The 17802-nt window shown below is 35.1% G+C and overlaps 1 non-coding gene across 1 annotated transcript; it reads right to left on the bottom strand.

The window, feature by feature from the left end:
* Nucleotides 1-15415: 15415 nt before the first annotated feature.
* On the bottom strand, nt 15416-15521 carry LOC131145294 (small nucleolar RNA R71). Its single transcript, XR_009134077.1, has one exon. It is a non-coding gene; the product is annotated as a small nucleolar RNA R71 (small nucleolar RNA).
* Between the last annotated feature and the right edge of the window lie 2281 nt (nt 15522-17802).

The following is a 17802-nucleotide window of genomic DNA, read 5'->3' as shown; positions in this document are numbered from 1 at the left end:
TAACTTATGCAAGAAGCTTCAAAATGAAAAGGGGTATGGTGTTCAAAACATTTGGAGTGATCGAGGTAGAGAGTTAAAAAATAAAGAAGTTGAGAATTACTATAGTGAACATGGAATATCACCCAACTTCTCAACACCTCGTACACCTTAACAAAATGGAGTTGTTGAGAGAAAAATAGGTCACTTCGGGAGATGGCTAGGACCATGCTGAATGAGCACAACTTGCCCAAATATTTTTAGGCTGAAGTGGTGAACAACGTGTATTATGTAATGAACAGAGTCTCACTTAGGACAAGCCTAGAAAAGACTCCATATGAACTCTAGATAGAAAGAAAACTGAATATATCTTACTTCCATGTTTTAAAATGCAAGTGCTTTGTCTTAAATGATAAAGAGGACCTAGGAAGTTTGATTCTAAATCAGATGAAGGAAATTTTCCTACGATATGCTGAAAACAGCAAAGCCTTAAGAGTCTACAACAAAAGAACTCTTTCGATTGTAGAATCAATTCATATACCATTTAATGAGGTGAATCCATTCTCTTCTAAACCTATTGATATTGATGAAGTAGAAGTAAGAAAGAGTTTAGAAGATCTAGAAATTTAGGAAGTAAAATATGAGAGTAATGAAATCAGTACGCCTTTAAATGATAACTCTCAGAGTCAATCTGAATTGCCCGAGGGGTGGAAGTTCATAAGGAATCACCCCAAAGATCAAATTATTGGTGAACCTTCATGAGGAGTCTCCACTGGATCATCATTAAGGAATCTGTGCAGTCATTGTACACTCCTATCTCAAAAGGAATCAAAGAACATAAATAAGGCAATTAATGATGAATCATGGATAATTGCCATGTAGGAAGAGTTGAATCAATTTGAAAGGAATAAGGTTTAGCTAGTCCCTGAACCTGCTAATCACTATATAATTGGCACAAAATGGGTATTTAGGAATAAGAAGGACAATAACGAAATTGTAGTCCATAACACGACTAGACTAGTAGTTCAAGGTTACAATCATGAAGAAGGAATAGATTATGATGAGACCTTTGCTCCAGTAGCTAGATTGGAAGTGATAAGAATGTTACTAGCCTATGCATCCCACAAGAACTTCAAACTTTACCAAATGGATGTGAAAAGTGCATTTCTAAATGGATTCATAAATGTAGAAGTATATGTCACACAACCCCAAGGGTTTGAAGACTTTCATTTCCCTAATCATGTATTTAGACTAAAAAAGCCTTATATGGATTGAAACAAGCTCATAGATCTTGGTACGAATGATTAAGTGGCTTCCTATTGGACAATGGATTTTCTAGAGAGAAAATGGATAGCACCATGTTCATAAAGTCAAAAGATAATGATATGCTTATCATACAAATTTATGTTGATGACATTATCTTTGGTGCTACTAATGAGGATTTATGTAAAGATTTCGCTAAATGCATGCAAGAAGAATTTGAGATGAGCATAATGGGCTAGTTGATATATTTCCTTCATCTACATATAAAGTAAGCTAAGAATGGCACATTTATAAATCAATTGAAGTACATAAAAGACTTGTTTAAGAAATTTGAAATAGAAGGAAGAAAGCCATTGGGAACTCCAATGAGCACTTCTATTAGTCTTGATAGAGATAAGCAAGGAAAGCCAGTAGATGTGAAATACTACTAAGGCATGATAGGTAACCTACTCTATCTAACTGCCAATAGACTTGACATCATGTTTAGCGTCTGCATGTGCGCCCGTTTTCAAGCGGCTCCTAAAGAATCTCACCAAATAGCTGTAAAAAGAATATTGAGATATTTAATAGGTACTATTGATTTAGGTCTTTGGTATCCTAAAGACAACATTTGAAATGATTAGCTATTCGGATGTAGATTATGCCAGATGTAAAATAGATAGAAAAAGTACTAGTGGTATTTGCCACTTTTTAGAACGATCTCTGGTTTCTTAGTTCTCTAAAAAATAAAATTCTATGGCATTGTCTACTGCCGAAGCTGAATACATTGCTGCTGGTAGTTGTTGTGCACAAATTTTATACATGAAACAACAACTCAAGGATTTCAATTTGGAATATTCGGCAGTATCGATCAAATGTGATAATACTAGTGCCACAAAGGTAGCCTACTCTATTTGATTACTAGTAGACCTGACATCATGTTAGCATTTACATATGTGCTCGTTTTCAAGAGGCTCCTAAAGAATCTCACCAAATAGATGTAAAAAGAATATTAAGATATTTAATAGGTACCATTGATTTAGGTATTTGGTATCCTAAAAGCACAACATTTGAAATGATTAGCTATTCAGATGTAGATTATACCATATGTAAGGTAGACAGAAAAAGTACTAGTGGTACTTGCATCTTTTTAGGACGATCTCTAGTTTCTTGGTTCTCCAAGAAATAGAATTTTTTGGCATTGTCTACTGCTGAAGCTTAATACATTGCTGTTGGTACTTGTTGTGCACAAACTCTATACATGAAATAACGACTCAAGGATTTCAATTTGGAATATTCGGCGGTACCGATCAAATGTGATAATACTAGTGCTATAAATATTTCAAAGAATCCTATCTCTCACTATATAACTAAGCACATGGACATTCGATATCATTTCCTTAGAAATCATGTGGAAAAGGAAGATATAATTTTTGGTTTCGTAAATACAAATGGACAATGGGCTGACATCTTTACTAAACCTCTTTCAAAGGATAAGTTCATCTCAATACTACGAGAATTAGGTTTATTACATAGTAGAGAGGTGGTTTGAGACGGAGACATTAATGTAAATGAGTGGTTGAGCTAAGTATACTTGTTCATCAAAAGTGCTGAAGGTCAGGTGGCTGACCATTCATCGTCAGTTGATTGCATCTACACTGACTTGTGAAATTCGAAGAAATACAAAGGTCAGGTGACTGACTCTTTGAGCACAATCAACTGACCCACAGCGGTATAAATATTTATTGTTTGTAAAAGCCCTAAATTTTCCAATATCAATCAACTGACCGTATACCTCTACTCCCCCAAAGTCTCTCTTTTTCTTCTTCAAGTCATATTTCTCGAAGATTAAACCGTTTAAACCTCAAAATATCCTTTAATATTTCATTTGCACTTCATTTTAGAGGATTTCACCGGTTATTTTTCGCTAAATCATGCCTAGAACGAAGCATGTGGCTAACAAAGGTTCTTCCTCTGGGAAAGATGATAGCAACAACATTTAGAAATGGCTGATGATGCCATAATGCAAAGCAAATATATCAAAAGCATCTTCATTCTACTGAACCTATCTTCTATAAGGTTTTAGACATTGAATTTTTTAGATATGATTTTCCAGATATTTTACAAATGTTTAATGCTTTGGGTTGGGAAAGATTCAAAACCTATCAAGCTAGAGGTATATATCCTAATCTGGTTAGGCTTTTCTATGCTAATATTTTGAAAGGTGATACTGTGACCTTTACTTAGATCATGGGAAAAGCTATTGCTCTAACTCCACAAACTTTAGCAGCCAGATATAGAATCCAAAATGGAGATTTTGAATGTCCACTAATTGGTTCGTCTTGGATAATGGTACAAGGATTTACTCCTGAGGAGTTTTTACCTTTGATTATGTCTAAAACTCTTGCTTATTTTAGTCATTCTCCATTATATCATCAACTGAACCTTCAAGCTCAAATTCTACAGAAACTTAAAATGTCCAATATTTTTCCTAGGGTATGATCACATGATCACATTTCATACCTTGACTATTTGGCAATGTGGTGTCTGCTCAAAGGAAAGAATCTTGATCCACCTAATCTTATTTAAAAAAGGATGATCACACGAGAAAAGGCTAGATGAGTTATTTTACCTTATGGAGGAGTGTTTGTGATGACCTCTTATATATATAAAACTAACTGTTTTGATACCCTCTGCTATGGAACTTGAGCCTCGAAAAGCACCGGGGTAAATCTGAATATAAAATCATACCTATGCAGTGGAAACGTAATCCATACATCCATACATATCATACAATATCAGGAATCTGTATTTCTAAACCATAACTATATAATACATATCTCTCCAAAATATTTTGTCCCAAAATACAAAACCCTACACAAACTTACCCTCTAAACCAGGGTAACCAATATACTCTCTATCAGCGAGCCTGATCTGCTTGCCCAGCTGACTCACCTGAAAAATGTTAAAGTCATGGGGTGAGTCGACGCTCAGTAAGTGGAAATACACTATTACTAGTGTGTGGCAACTAAGTTAGGAATACTATTTAAATAACAAGTGAAATAAATACAATAGTAAATCTGTAATGCATATCTTTCTTTTCACAATTTAAAATATAATTGTATCATTTGTATTTTCTACTTTTCATACTGCTAATATCATACTATACTTATCAGATACTGTAAAATTGTATACATATACATAACTGTGCTTTATGCTTGGAACTCTGTATGTCATGATTTGACTCCTTATGACAGGGTTGTGCGGTCCGTAGGAAGGACTTAATCCGGTCAGCCCTCCAGATAAGTTAATATACTCTACACTACCTCAACCCGGCCAAACTGCATACTCTCTTAGGCGTGGGACTGGTTGCTACCTCATTAAACCGACCCCTTCCACCTAGCGAACTGGGGAGTTGCATACTCTCCAAGCATGGTCGACGGTACTCACACACTATCTGAGATATGTGGTTGCACTCTATCTGTATCTAGCAACGGTACCGTGCTCTGTATTCTTTATCTGTACTGTATCTATCTGTAATCTTCCTCGGGGATCTAATACTATATATATACATATATACTCTTTTACTGTTTTCATCATGTTTCCAAAATTACCATAAGGCTATTTTTTTGTACTGTAAACTCTGTAATCTCTATATTATGTATCAGTAGTATCTTGATGCTATCTCTGTATATCTGTCTGTATACTCTGTATTTTATGGTAATAGGAAACATGGTAAACTATAAATACTGTATATACTGTTCTGAATAAAGCTGTAGTATACTGATATGAGTAAAGCTACACTATTATGGATAAATATCTGTGATATACTGATCTATAAAAAAAATTATAACATACTGATCTAAGTAAAACTGTAATATACTGTTCTGGATAAATATCTGTAATATACTGTCTATATCTATAAAGTTAGTATAGTATGATATACTGCAAAAACAATATAAGTTCTTCATCACATAAATATCTACTCAGGCCACACAAGCATTTAAAACTCATATGCTGTAAAACTGGGTAATAAGCTGGTATATACATATGTGTAAAATCTCTGTTAACATTATAAAAATTCCTAGCATAGCATATTTCCCTTACCTTATCTCTAAAAAGCCCCTATTAAATTCTGGCCCTACACCCGCAGGGTTCCTAGCTCAACATCCTAAAAACAATATCCTCCAGAACAAAACATCAGTATTTTCTTACCTACAACATTTCTTATAACTACATGGAAGGCATAATTTGAATAAAATACCTTACCCTGGAATTGGGATGAATTCCTAACCAACTTCTCCCATGATCAGCTCCGGCAGACTTGCAGAGAACTTCGCCAGGAGCATCGTGGTGGCTTCAGATCTTCAATCTGGTGAGAAATGGGCTTAAAATCAAAGAGAGAAAGAGGGAGGGGCGTAGAGAGAGAAAGAAGAAAGGATTTGCACCAAATAATGCTGAAAAATTTAGGTTTTCACTATTTATAGGGCCGGATTCATCGACGAACTTTCTCTCTCGTCGACGAATTTCAGACTGCCCCAAAAATCGCTCGGTATTTTCTCGTCGACGAAACATGTCCTCGTCGACAAGCTTCTCTTATATCCTCGTTGACGAATCCCTTGTGTTTGTCGATGAGATGCTGAAAATTCTTTGGGTTATTACAATGTTGAACCATATTTTTGATCATTTAGGTGTTACCACTTCATCTACCGTGTTTATAACGCATACCCGCTATGATATGTTTTCTACTACTATGGTGAAGCAAATGGGTTACAAAAAATATAAAGGGCATGGTTGGTTACCAAAAGGCAAAAGAGGACATCGAGAACCTCAACAAGTACTTGATCCCAAGCACGATGCTCCACCAGCATATGATGCTCCATCATGGTTTGTAGCTTATTAGTAGTAGTAGAATTCCTTATATGTTGAAGTGCGTACTAGTTTCAGTTCACTTCAATCAAGTTGTACTTCTATTGACCAACAACTTGGACATATTGAACAATACATGGCTAGTTCTTCTTCATCTTGTGGCAAAGCTCTCATGGAAATATCCTCTGAAAAAGAAGATGATGATGATGGGGAAGGCACTAAATCAGATGATGGAAGTGAAGATTAGCTTTTTTTTATTACTGATCTTTTAAAACAACTTTGGGTTGTAATATTTGCACTGCTTTCAGCTCTTTACAATTTCTTTTTCTTTGCTTATCATGGATATGACATATTTCATGCTAGATTTTGATGCTATTGAATATATTTTACATAATGCCTGAATATTTTCTATATGTTTGATTTGATGCATTGCATGCTGAATTATGGACTATGCTCGTAACCTAAATTCTGATTTTAAGTCTTATGTTGTCAAGCATGATCATTTTCTATAGATACCATTTTTGTTGATGTCAAAAGGGGGAGAAATATGTGTGCAAAATGACAATTTATGATTGAGTTTATAAGTGACATATGAACATATATTTAGGGGGAGTTATTGAAAGTATGATATTAGATTGGAAATTATGAGTGCTTGAGTGACATGAGTATTGAAAGCATGATATTGAAAATTTTGAATGCTTGAGTGACATGAGTATTGAAAGCATAATATTGAAAATTTTGAATGCTTAAATGACATGAGTATGAATATTGAAAGCATGTGTATTAAAAGCATGATATATATTGAAAATTTTGAATGCTTGATACTGCTTTGATAAGAACGTTGAAAGTAAGATACTCTGAACGCATGAAATACTTTGATATGCGTGTATGACTTGTTAAGGGTATGCTTATTGAAAGGGGAAGCCTTTTAAAGGGAGAAATTGTTGGCCTAACAAGACTTAATCTCGTTTTGATGATAACAAATCATGGTCACTTAACATGTGTATGTGAGTTTGAGTTTCAAGACTTCAGTGTTTTTGTGAGCATACTTGAAGAGCTTAATTAATTTGAATTCTTAAAGTCATGACTCGTGAAGGATATAAAGCTATGTGAGATATGAAGCTCATTGAAGCAGTGCGTAAAGCTCAGAAGACATATTGGAAGTTTTACAACATGAAGACTTAGGCACTTAGATAAAATGGTTTGATGAAAGTCTCACGTAAGTACTTCAAAACTCAATATTGATTGATCAAAGGTCCTTGGATATGTCATTGGACTTAGATACCTAACTTTATACATGGAAAATGTTTTCTCAAAGACCAAATTAAGTTTTCCATTACATGAATTATATTTAGTACCCAAAATATTAAAAAACAAGTGTTGCTGAAAGGATAGGCAATTGTGGTGCTACTGAGTTTGAAAATATACAAATAGCATAGGCATAGGAGACTGACCTATTGAGCATAGTTGACTGATCTCATTTTGACTTTCATAATGCACTATTTTTAGAAGAGCAAGAGCGACTAACCCTTCTAGGATAGGTGACTAATGCGTATGTTTAAACGAATTACAACGCCGATCTTGTTTTCATATCTTGCTTGATTGGTTTCCAAACTAAAAGAAAACTTCAGGGAAACTTTTTAAAAACCTAGTTTTCTATTTAAACATCATATTCTCGCACATTAGGGTAACGAAAAATTCAAAAAGAACAAGAACAGCACTTTCATACTTTGAAAAACTCTTCGGTTATACTACTGTTGTGTTCTCGGTGAATACTCTCAGAAACAGATCTAATCTTTCAAATCTCACCTATTTAAATTAGTTCTAGTGATATAATTTCTAGCTTCAACTTTCATATTGTTTACTTTAAGTATTTTTTTTTTATACTAATGTGTACTAATCTACTCATTTGAGGAGCTTTCTCTTGTACAAGAAAATGTTGCTGTTTGTTGTATTGTTTGACGATTTAGGTATTAAATCGTTGCCTAATGAGAGGGTGTTCTTATTATAGAGGAAAACTCCACCTTTAAGGGACAGATGTTGTAACTTCACCTAGTAATGAAGTTGGAAAAGGAAATCCTATTAGCCCATTGCGTGAGGCAAGGACGTAGGTTGCGGCTAAACCTTGTAAAAACAACGGTGTCCAGCTTTCTATTCTCTACTCTTTTAATGTCTGCAAGATATAACCTACGTGCTTGAATATATTTTCATTATCATCTTGCTGAATATTGAATAGTGTTGAATATTGAATCTTGATGAATATCCATTCTTGTTGAATATCGTATTGTGCTAAAATTCTGAACTTGTTAAATATTGGGTTTTTCTGAACACAAGTTGGTTGTAATTGAACTTGTATCAACTATATGGTTGAGTTGTTGGATTAAAATTTCTGATAAACATATAACTCTGAATATGTAAGTAATTTATCTGTGGAGGAATAAGTTGTAAATTGATTTTCAGATTAAAGCATAAGAGTTGAAATTAAAAAAATAATTTATAAAATTTGTTTTGAAAGAAAACTTATTTGTTGGTGAAAATCAGTACTTAATCTCTATTATATCATTAAGGCATTAAATGAATCACTGAGTTTATTCTTGAATACATTGTTGATTCTAGCGGAAAGTCATTTTATAAACAAAGGGCCTAACTAAATGTATTAATTTTTATTTCACTTTGTAAATTTAGAATGTGCATTGATCTTTACATTCATACTTATGACTTCTTACTTGTATAGCTTGATAACTAAATAGAAATATTTTTTGGGTTGAAAGATAGAATTGAAATGAGGAATAGCTTCCCAAGAGGGGGGGTGAATTGGATTCTTTTGAATTTTAACAATTTTAAGCTTTTGATTTTAACACCCAGACAACAAAGTATTGAATGACAATCACATTTAAAAAAAAACAAAATTCAAATACACAAGTCAATTAATGAAATCAAATTAATTCAATAACTTAACAAAGAATATTAAAGCTTTTGTTGATTTCCTTGTAAAGTCTTAGTATGCACTCTACTTGATTAAGATTTCCGCAGATTAACCAACGTACTCCCTCTTTCGGTTTCCGTAAACGATTAATCAAAACGTACTTTCTAAATATCAAGTACCTTTGTTTCTTTCTCACTTAAGAACCTGCAACCTGAACTTTTAAATCATAAAACTATAGCACGCAAAGAATATAAAGTAAAGCAGAGAGAAAGAGACAAGAATTTTTACGAGGTTTGGCTTCAACACAGCCTACGTCCTCGCCTTTGGCAAAACACCAAAGGATTCCACTATATCAATTCCTTTACCTGGGGGAACAATACCTATTTACAACCACTCCTTCTGTTAGGCTAGAGCCCGCCTCTCCAAACAATAACCCCTTGTTTGGTCCAACAATTCAACAACTCTGAATCATTTAAGAATGATGATAAAGAAATTTGTGTACAAAAGAGAACTCTCACAATAGAGTAAATTAGTACAATGATTAGCTCACTTATACTCCAAGGTAATTCAAATATAAGAAATTTGAAGCTCAGAACTTAGTATGAATTACCAAATAATTTTTCAAAGAAAGATGAAAGATTCTGATTTTTGAAAGCTTTGCTTCAAAATATAAATAAATATCATATCAGAATTTTTAAGCATAGGAGAGTTTTAGATCCTTTGAGAAATTTGAATACTTGAAGATCACTTGATCTAAAAACCTTTGAAAAGTTGCTTGATCTAAAAACTTTGAAGATTGCTGGATCTGAGAACTTTGAAGATTGCTCGATCTAAAAACTTTTTAGAATTGCTTAATTTCAAAAACCTTTCAATATTGCCTCTATGATCATTGTCACAAACCTTTGAAGCTTTTGACTATTTATAGATGTTTTTAGAAGCCAACCATTACTCCCAAAGATTCCTAAAATTTATTTCCAAATATTTTGAAATAAATATGTTCAAAAACGTGGTTTAAAAAATCTTCCCATTAAAAGAATTAATGCCAACATTCGAGTGGCAGTTGCCTGTTACAGAGCACTCTCTTAACACAATATGCTGGCAATCGACTACCAAAACCAAGGCAGTCGCCTGGCTTGTCCACGCAGGCCCCTGGCTGGTTAGGCAGTCGCTTGTCTAACTACCGACTTTTTGAAAAATCATTTTCTTAATGTGGCAGTCGCCTACCTCTTCATGGTAGTCACCTGGCCCTTTATAATTTCAAAAAGTTTTCTTTTCTTAAACCCTTTCTTTTCATTAAAAAAAAAATATTCTTAAGAGTATAAACGTAAAAGCATATTTTTGAATTTTTATGAGCTTCAAACCACTTTATATTTGAGATTAACTTTGAAGTACTTACATTTAGACTATCCTTAAAAAAAATATAATTCTTTTAGTATTCAAACTTGTTCTTCCATCATCTTTGTGGTTGCAATCTTTCCTTTGAGCTTTTCACGATATAACTTTGTTCTTCATGCTCTTTGTAATCCATGAGCTTTACTTTGTGTTCTTCAAGAATTCTTTGTAATCCATAAACTTCCTTATGCACTTTGAGCTTTGTTATTTTCTTGAAAACTTTTTCTTGAAACATATTAAACATATCATTTGATTTGTTATCATCAAAATAAGAATTGTGGGCCTTATTAGGCCAACAAGAATAATTAAGGGTTAAAGTAAATAAGAATTCCACAAATAAATTTTTAAATAATGCAATTCACCCCCCCCCTCTTGGGAATACATCCTAATACCATTACAATATAAGTAAGATAAATCACACAGTAAATATAAGAAGTGTAAGGGAGAAAAGCTTAACATTGATGTTAATGTGGTTCGGTGTCTTGCCTACGTCCACGTCTTAAGATGCACTAAAGGATTCCAAAATCCACTAAACAATCTCCTTCAAGGATAGAGAAGCCTTTACATAATTAGGGAACAAATCCCTTTACACTCACCAAGAGCCTTTCAGCAAGGTTCACCAAGAACCCCTCAAATTTGGTTCACCAAGACCCATTTTTACAACAAACGGACGTAGAGAAGATGTGTTTGATACAAGCAACGCTCCTTCTATGATCTGATTACAACACAAAGAAAATCCTTACATTAATCTCTCTAGTAATGAATCTTACACAAGTATAAAGAGCAAGAGAGATTTTGAGCAATAAATGGTGCATTAAATGATATATTGATATTCACTTATTGTCGAAGGTATGTATTTATTGCTAGTAGCCTATATTTATAGGCAAATTAAAGAACTAGCCGTTATATGATCATTGGGACTATAAAATAATTAAATACTTTGATAACTAGCCATTTATAGTCGTTTGGTTCAAAATCCAGATGCAAATCATCAATGATTTCCCCAAACAATTGACGGTTTCTGCTCAAACTGTCGATGATTTCCCTCAAATTGTGGATGGTTTCATTGAAGACAAATTTCATTTTAATTTTTGCCTAAAACCATCAAAGCACTTGGGCTAAACCATCGATGGTTTGCCCCGTTTCTTCACTTAGGTGCTTAATCATGGTTTAAACTCAACCAGGACCAAGTATATGAAAGTTTATAATACTAAGATCATTTAAAACTTTTCCCTTATGAAGATACATTTGATTATAAGATGTTCTTATGAAATGCATTTGAAAACTCATTAAGTATTGATCTAAGAATTCAGTGATATCCTATATACTAGCATGCATATGCAATTGCTCAACTTTTGCTAAATAAACTTGCGTGAATGAGAACGACAAGAGTTACAATCAATTCCTACCTCAAACACTTCCCATTACATTATGACTTTACATTTCCTTTATTTGGTTGTGTTTGAGTTCTTCCAAGTGAGTGTCTTTTGATCTTTCCTACTTGAATGTTCATTCGATCTTTGCATTTAATCTAGTACCTTCATTTTGTACCTATACTAACTTGATGTTCAAAGATTAGTTTAACTTAGAATCACTAATGGGTTGTTAGCATTAAAATATGACAATCGAGATTATGTAGCCACTAAGGCTAACAAATCCATTGGGCTTGACCCAATTAACTAAAGTCCCATAAATAAGCAGTGCCCAATGGCCTTATGGCCAAAGCTTAATTGGGCCAAGCCAAATCCAATCACAGTTAATCCTATGCCCAATTCATTTGAATCTAACTATTTGAGCCTATCCCTAAACTTAACCTAGGTTAGTTTTAATCCAAGCCCTTGTATTTTTTGTTTCAAGGGAAAAACTAAGGATTTTTCATAAGAAAATCCCAACAAAGACAAAGATTAAAAAAAAAAAAGGATAAAAGGGAGTAAGGAAAATTTTCTGTAGGACACAAGTTTGAAAGCATAGAGTTAAAACTCTTTGTTCATGCCTTTCTATGATCTAGACCTACGAAAATGAAAAGGAAAATGTGAGAAACAAAGAAAAAGATAAAAGAGAAGAGGAGAGAAAGAAAATAGAAGAAGATAAAGAGAAGAGAAAATAGGAAGGAAGATAATAAGAGGGAGAAAGAGAGAGAGAGCGGGGAAGAGAGAAAACAGAAAGATGAGAGAGAGAGAGAGAGAGAGAGAGAGAGTGAGAGAGAATGCGGAGAAGTGAGAGAAGGAAAATGGGAGAGAGAAAGAAGAAATAGAGAGAGAGTAAAATGGGAAAAAAGAGAGAAGATATATATATATAGATATATATATATATATATTAATGAGTGGGACATGTGTCACCATGGGTTGCGCCATCCGAAATGTGTTTTCTCTAGATGGACAGATTATGGCCATGTCGCTATCCGTATCAAACATTAGGAGCCATTTAGGAACTGCCACATGGCGAATGACGTCATGCTAATGTCACCCTACTACAGAAATTTTTTTAAAAAATAAAAATAAAAAGGTTGACACATTGTACGTGACGTCACCCTATTACAGTGAACGTTTTAAAGACTCTTTTTTTCAAATCTCACCTATATTAGTTTTGATGGGAGTTTATCTAGTATGATCCTTTTGTTTGGAGGTCTTATTAGGCATTCCTAAATTGCACTATGATTTTTATTTTCCTTTTAAATTTTTATTTGCCTATTTATTTATTTGTTTATTTTAAGGAGTTAATCAAAGACCGTTATATTCTATTGAATTCATGAGTCCTTGATGAGTCCCTGAAATGCATGATTTTAGACCCTCGTCTAGCTTTTCTTATCCTTACTTTATTATTTATTTACCCATTGTTATCATTGTTCGAAGCTATGTAAGGTTTGTTGGCCTTTTCAGGAAATACAAGTTAAAATCAAGGAGTTAGGTATATAAGAAGCTAAAGGAGTATCTAAAGTGCACAAAGCTCAAAGTCAGATGTTTAACCAAACTCCAAAAGCCTCAGATCATAAAAGAAAAGGAAGTTTTTGCTCGACTAAGTGGTGTGACCAGTAACATAAGAGGTGACCTAGTCTTCCATTATAGACTTTGAAGATCAGACTGAGATCAAAATGCTGCAAGGGTTGACCAAGTGATCGACCATGTGACCTTCAAGGGCGACTAAGGCAAGATGCTGAACTCTCCAGAGTCAAGAAATATCGAGACCACGAGACCTTGAGGGGTGACTATGTCGAGTTCTTGACATTTCCTGAAGATTAAGATCCTGCAAGTCTCAACAATCAACTCGACTAGCAAGACCCTGAAGTGCGACTTAGTTCAAGACACTAAATATTTGAATTCCTAATTTCTTGCGAGTCTCGATCGAGGTGCACACAAGAGAAGCATGGGAGCGACTAGGTCGACAACAATGATCTTCTGCATGAGATTTGCTGCAAACTTTACTAAATTGTAAACCAAACCTTGTAAACCTTAGAGCCTATCAATAATAGCTTCAATAATGTGCTCTGGGCTCCTCTTTGGCCTCTTTTAGATTAGTGACAGGCCTAAAACACCATTGAGAGCCATCACTCAGTTGCACGGATAGTCGTTTGTGAGAAATGACTCAAATAACAAGGAGTGATTTTTATTTGCTTTGTTGGATTAGATGATCATTCTGTTGTATGGACAATCATTAGTGATAGATGATTCAAATACAAAGGATTGATCTTTTTACTTTCTTTCTCTTTACTGCTTTCATTTACATGCTTTCAATTTACTGCTTTGATTTGTTGCTTGGTTATGATGAATGGTTGTCTATAAGGATAAGCATTACTTTAGTTTCAGTAAAGTAGAGGCAGTTGGCTATAGATCCACGGAGGTGATTGCTTAATCATTGAGACAGGATATACTCTGGTTCTTGACTGTGCTCTGGATGGTTAGTGCACCCTTGCTACTCTGTGCCCTTGATTGATTCTCTCCCACTTTGGTTTAAGAAGCTGAGGTTAGTACTCTTATGTATATCTGGTTGTCTATAGTCAGAGGCTTGACATCCAATGTCTGATTCAGATCCAAGTATCGCTTTGTAGGAGTAAGGTACCTTAGATTTTCTTTACTTTCTAGTAGTTGATAGAAACACACTCATTGCAAGAATACTACCTTTTTCACTTTTCTTTTACCTGAGGCATTAATAAACTAATTAAGAAAATGTTTATAGCTGAACGGTTTAGTCTTTGTGGATCGACACCCAACTTCCCCACTTTCGACTTAACTTGGGATTGTTAGGTAGTATAAATATTGTTTTGGTAGTTAAGGACCCAAGCCTTGGCGAGCCTACCAAAGTTTTGCGCCATTGTTGGGGACTAGGGTACCGTTGTTAGCCAATTTCTTATTTAGTATATATATTGCTTTTTTTGTATATATTTTTGTTTTTATTTTCTTTTGGTTTATCTATTGAAGTTTTGAATCTCTATGCTTAAAGTGTGTATGTTTGGTCTGTGTTCTTTGGAGCTTGAGATAGTTCCCATAGATCCCGAGATTGAAAAATCCTGAAGGTCCCTTAGGAAACCTACCTCTAATCTAGAGATAGCTGAGTTGTCTGAGCCAAAAGTCATGGCCGAACAAAACCCACTGATTCCTGCTGAACAAATCCTGGAACCCCGAGCTCCCTGCCTACCTGTAGTGGGAGAGTAACCCCTTTGGCCTCTTAGGGACTACTTTGTACCTAATGCATACACCTTGTCATTTTGCATCTGGTTCTTGGATGTACAGGCAACGCAATTTAACATAAAAAACTTCCATTATCTCGATGCTGCCTACATTTCATAGGAATTCCACCGAAAATACTTACCAGCATCTAGATGAGTTCTTGGAGATTTGCTTCACCATCCGTATATCTAATTTTAGTGATGACGCCTCTATTTTAGGCTTTTCCCATTGTCTTTGAAAGATAATGCCAAATATTGGTTGACGTCCTTAAAGCTAAACTCGGGGGCCAATTAAACCACCATGCAACACGAAATCCTAAAGTACTTCCCAATTGGGAATACAAACCAGCTTCGGAGAGCCATTACGAGTATTTTATAGATGGATGGGAAACTTTTCTTTGAGTCTTGGGAGCATTTTAGGGACCTACTACGTCAATGCCCACATCATTAGGTCCCTACGTGGCAACTGGTCCAAACCTTCTATGAAGGATTAGTCAAAAGAGACATGTCAATGGTAGATGCGTCATGTGGGGGTACTTTCCTCACTAAACATGATAATGAGGCATGGGTTCTCTTCAAGAACCTCACCGAAAAATCTAAGTAGCATGTTGAGGCTGCTCATAGACCCTCCAAGCTTTCTACTTCTAGGCCGAAATAAGTTTATAAGCTGGCTACAGGTCATGACCTCACCCCTACCCTACACGCCATATCTCAAAAGCTTGATCGGGTCTTATCTTAAGGACAGCAACCACAATCCATGGCATGCACAGAGGTGTGTGCCATTTGTGCCGATCCTTCTCACTTTAGTTACAATTGTCCACACATACCTTCCCAACATGAGTTTGTGCAGGAAGAAGTAAAAGTCACCCATAATTGGTATGATAGGTTGCCAAACAACCCTTGCTTTAACGCATACAACTCGAGGTAGAAACATCAGTCTAACTTCCCCTAGAGGTCACAAACTCTGAGGTTTCAAGCTCAAATACCTCAACGAAACCCTAATGCTTCATCTCCTCGCCCATATCAAAATTTTCAAAATTCTCTCACTTCTGCCCATAGACACTCACCATTTCAAAAATAATCTCCTTAGCAACCTAAATATGATTCTTTTTAGGGGCGGTGTTGATAACCCTACAAGGCATTGAAGGTAATCGCCAAGTAAATCGGCAATTACTTAATTCTCACTCTCAATCCATAGCTAAGTTGGAGGCCACTATGGGGCAACTAACTATGTCATTGAGTAGGAGAGATTAGAGGGAGTTTCCAAGTCAGCTTCAAGCAAAACCCAAGAGCCAATGCAGAGTAGAGTGTGAGATCACAGTGGAACCTTCATCGTATAAGGCACATGCCTAGGCTATTACCACTCTTTGGAGTGGTAAGAATATAAAAAATAGGTTCGGGGAGAAAATAAATCAAGAAAAGGGTAAAGAGAAGAAGAGGCATGGGCCTGCAAAAGAATTATGTGTCCCCTTGTCTCCTAATTCGGCAACGGACAACGAGTCACCTATCCTTCCAAGGCATAAAACACTTTCCCATTATATTCCTACAGCTCTTTTGTAACGACCCAAAAAAAAAGTATTTTAATAATAAAGAGGGAGGAAAATGGAAATAGGAACAGAAGGAGGCAGTAGACTTCATTGACGAATACTCTGTGTTCGTCGATGACATCGTACTTTTGGAAAATATCCCAATAAATTTATCAGGGCCTCGTCGACGAATACAGGGGATTCGTCGACCAGGATACAATAGGACCTCATTGACGAGGGCAAGCTTCATCAACAGAAAATACTGAGAGGGGTTTAAGGCCATCTAAAATTCATTGACGAGGAAGTAAGGTTCGTCGACGAACTTACAGAAAGACTTGTCGACGAGATGATGTGGCTCGTCGACGAAGGCCGCAGTACAAATAGTGTTTAACTCGGATTTTTACACCGAAATTTCAGCTGAAATCCTCTCTCTCTCTCTCTCTACTCTACGACTCCTCCTCCTTCTTTCTTCGATTTCGGCCCCATCAGTCACCAAATCGATGATCTGAGGCCACCACGACACTCCTGGCAGAGTTCTCTGCAAGTCTGCTAGAGCGGATCGTTGGTGGAACAAAGTTGGAATTGATCCCAAATTTAGGGTAAGACCTTTTATTCGAAATTTGACTTTCGAGCAGTTGTAGGAAATGCTATAGAAATAGAAATAGAAATAGTGATGTTTTGTCATGAGATTTATGGTTTTCAGGGTGTTGAGTGGAGAACCCTGTGAGTGTTGGACCCATTATAGTGAGGGATTTTTAGCAGGAAACAGGTAAGGGAAATATGTTATGCTAGGTTATTTGAGTATATTTTCATTATAAAATTTTAAATGTTCCACCAGATTATTTTTTAAAGCAGAGATTTATACAATTTATCAAATATGATTAATATGTTTTAAAAGTACTATGTGGCTTGAGAATATAGATATAGTACAGAAATATGTTTTACAGTATTTTCTTGTGTTATGTTTTACAGAATATACAAACAGTGGCTATGTTTTATAGTAATTACAGAATACCATGATTATATAGTTGATACAAATATAGTTTATAGTACCATGACCTATAGTTTTACAGTTTATTATAGAAACATAGTTGATATAGATACAGTTTTCTATAGCGTCATGGTTTATACAGTTATTACAGAATCATGGTACAACAGATAGTTGTATATATAGAGATGTATTATATAGTATCAGACCTTGTTGTACC

This window comes from Malania oleifera, chromosome 12 (assembly GCF_029873635.1).
Source record: "Malania oleifera isolate guangnan ecotype guangnan chromosome 12, ASM2987363v1, whole genome shotgun sequence".
Taxonomy (NCBI): Eukaryota; Viridiplantae; Streptophyta; class Magnoliopsida; order Santalales; family Ximeniaceae; genus Malania; species Malania oleifera.
The sequence above is the reverse complement of the archived record's forward strand: the minus strand, read 5'-3'. Positions and strand labels throughout refer to the sequence as shown.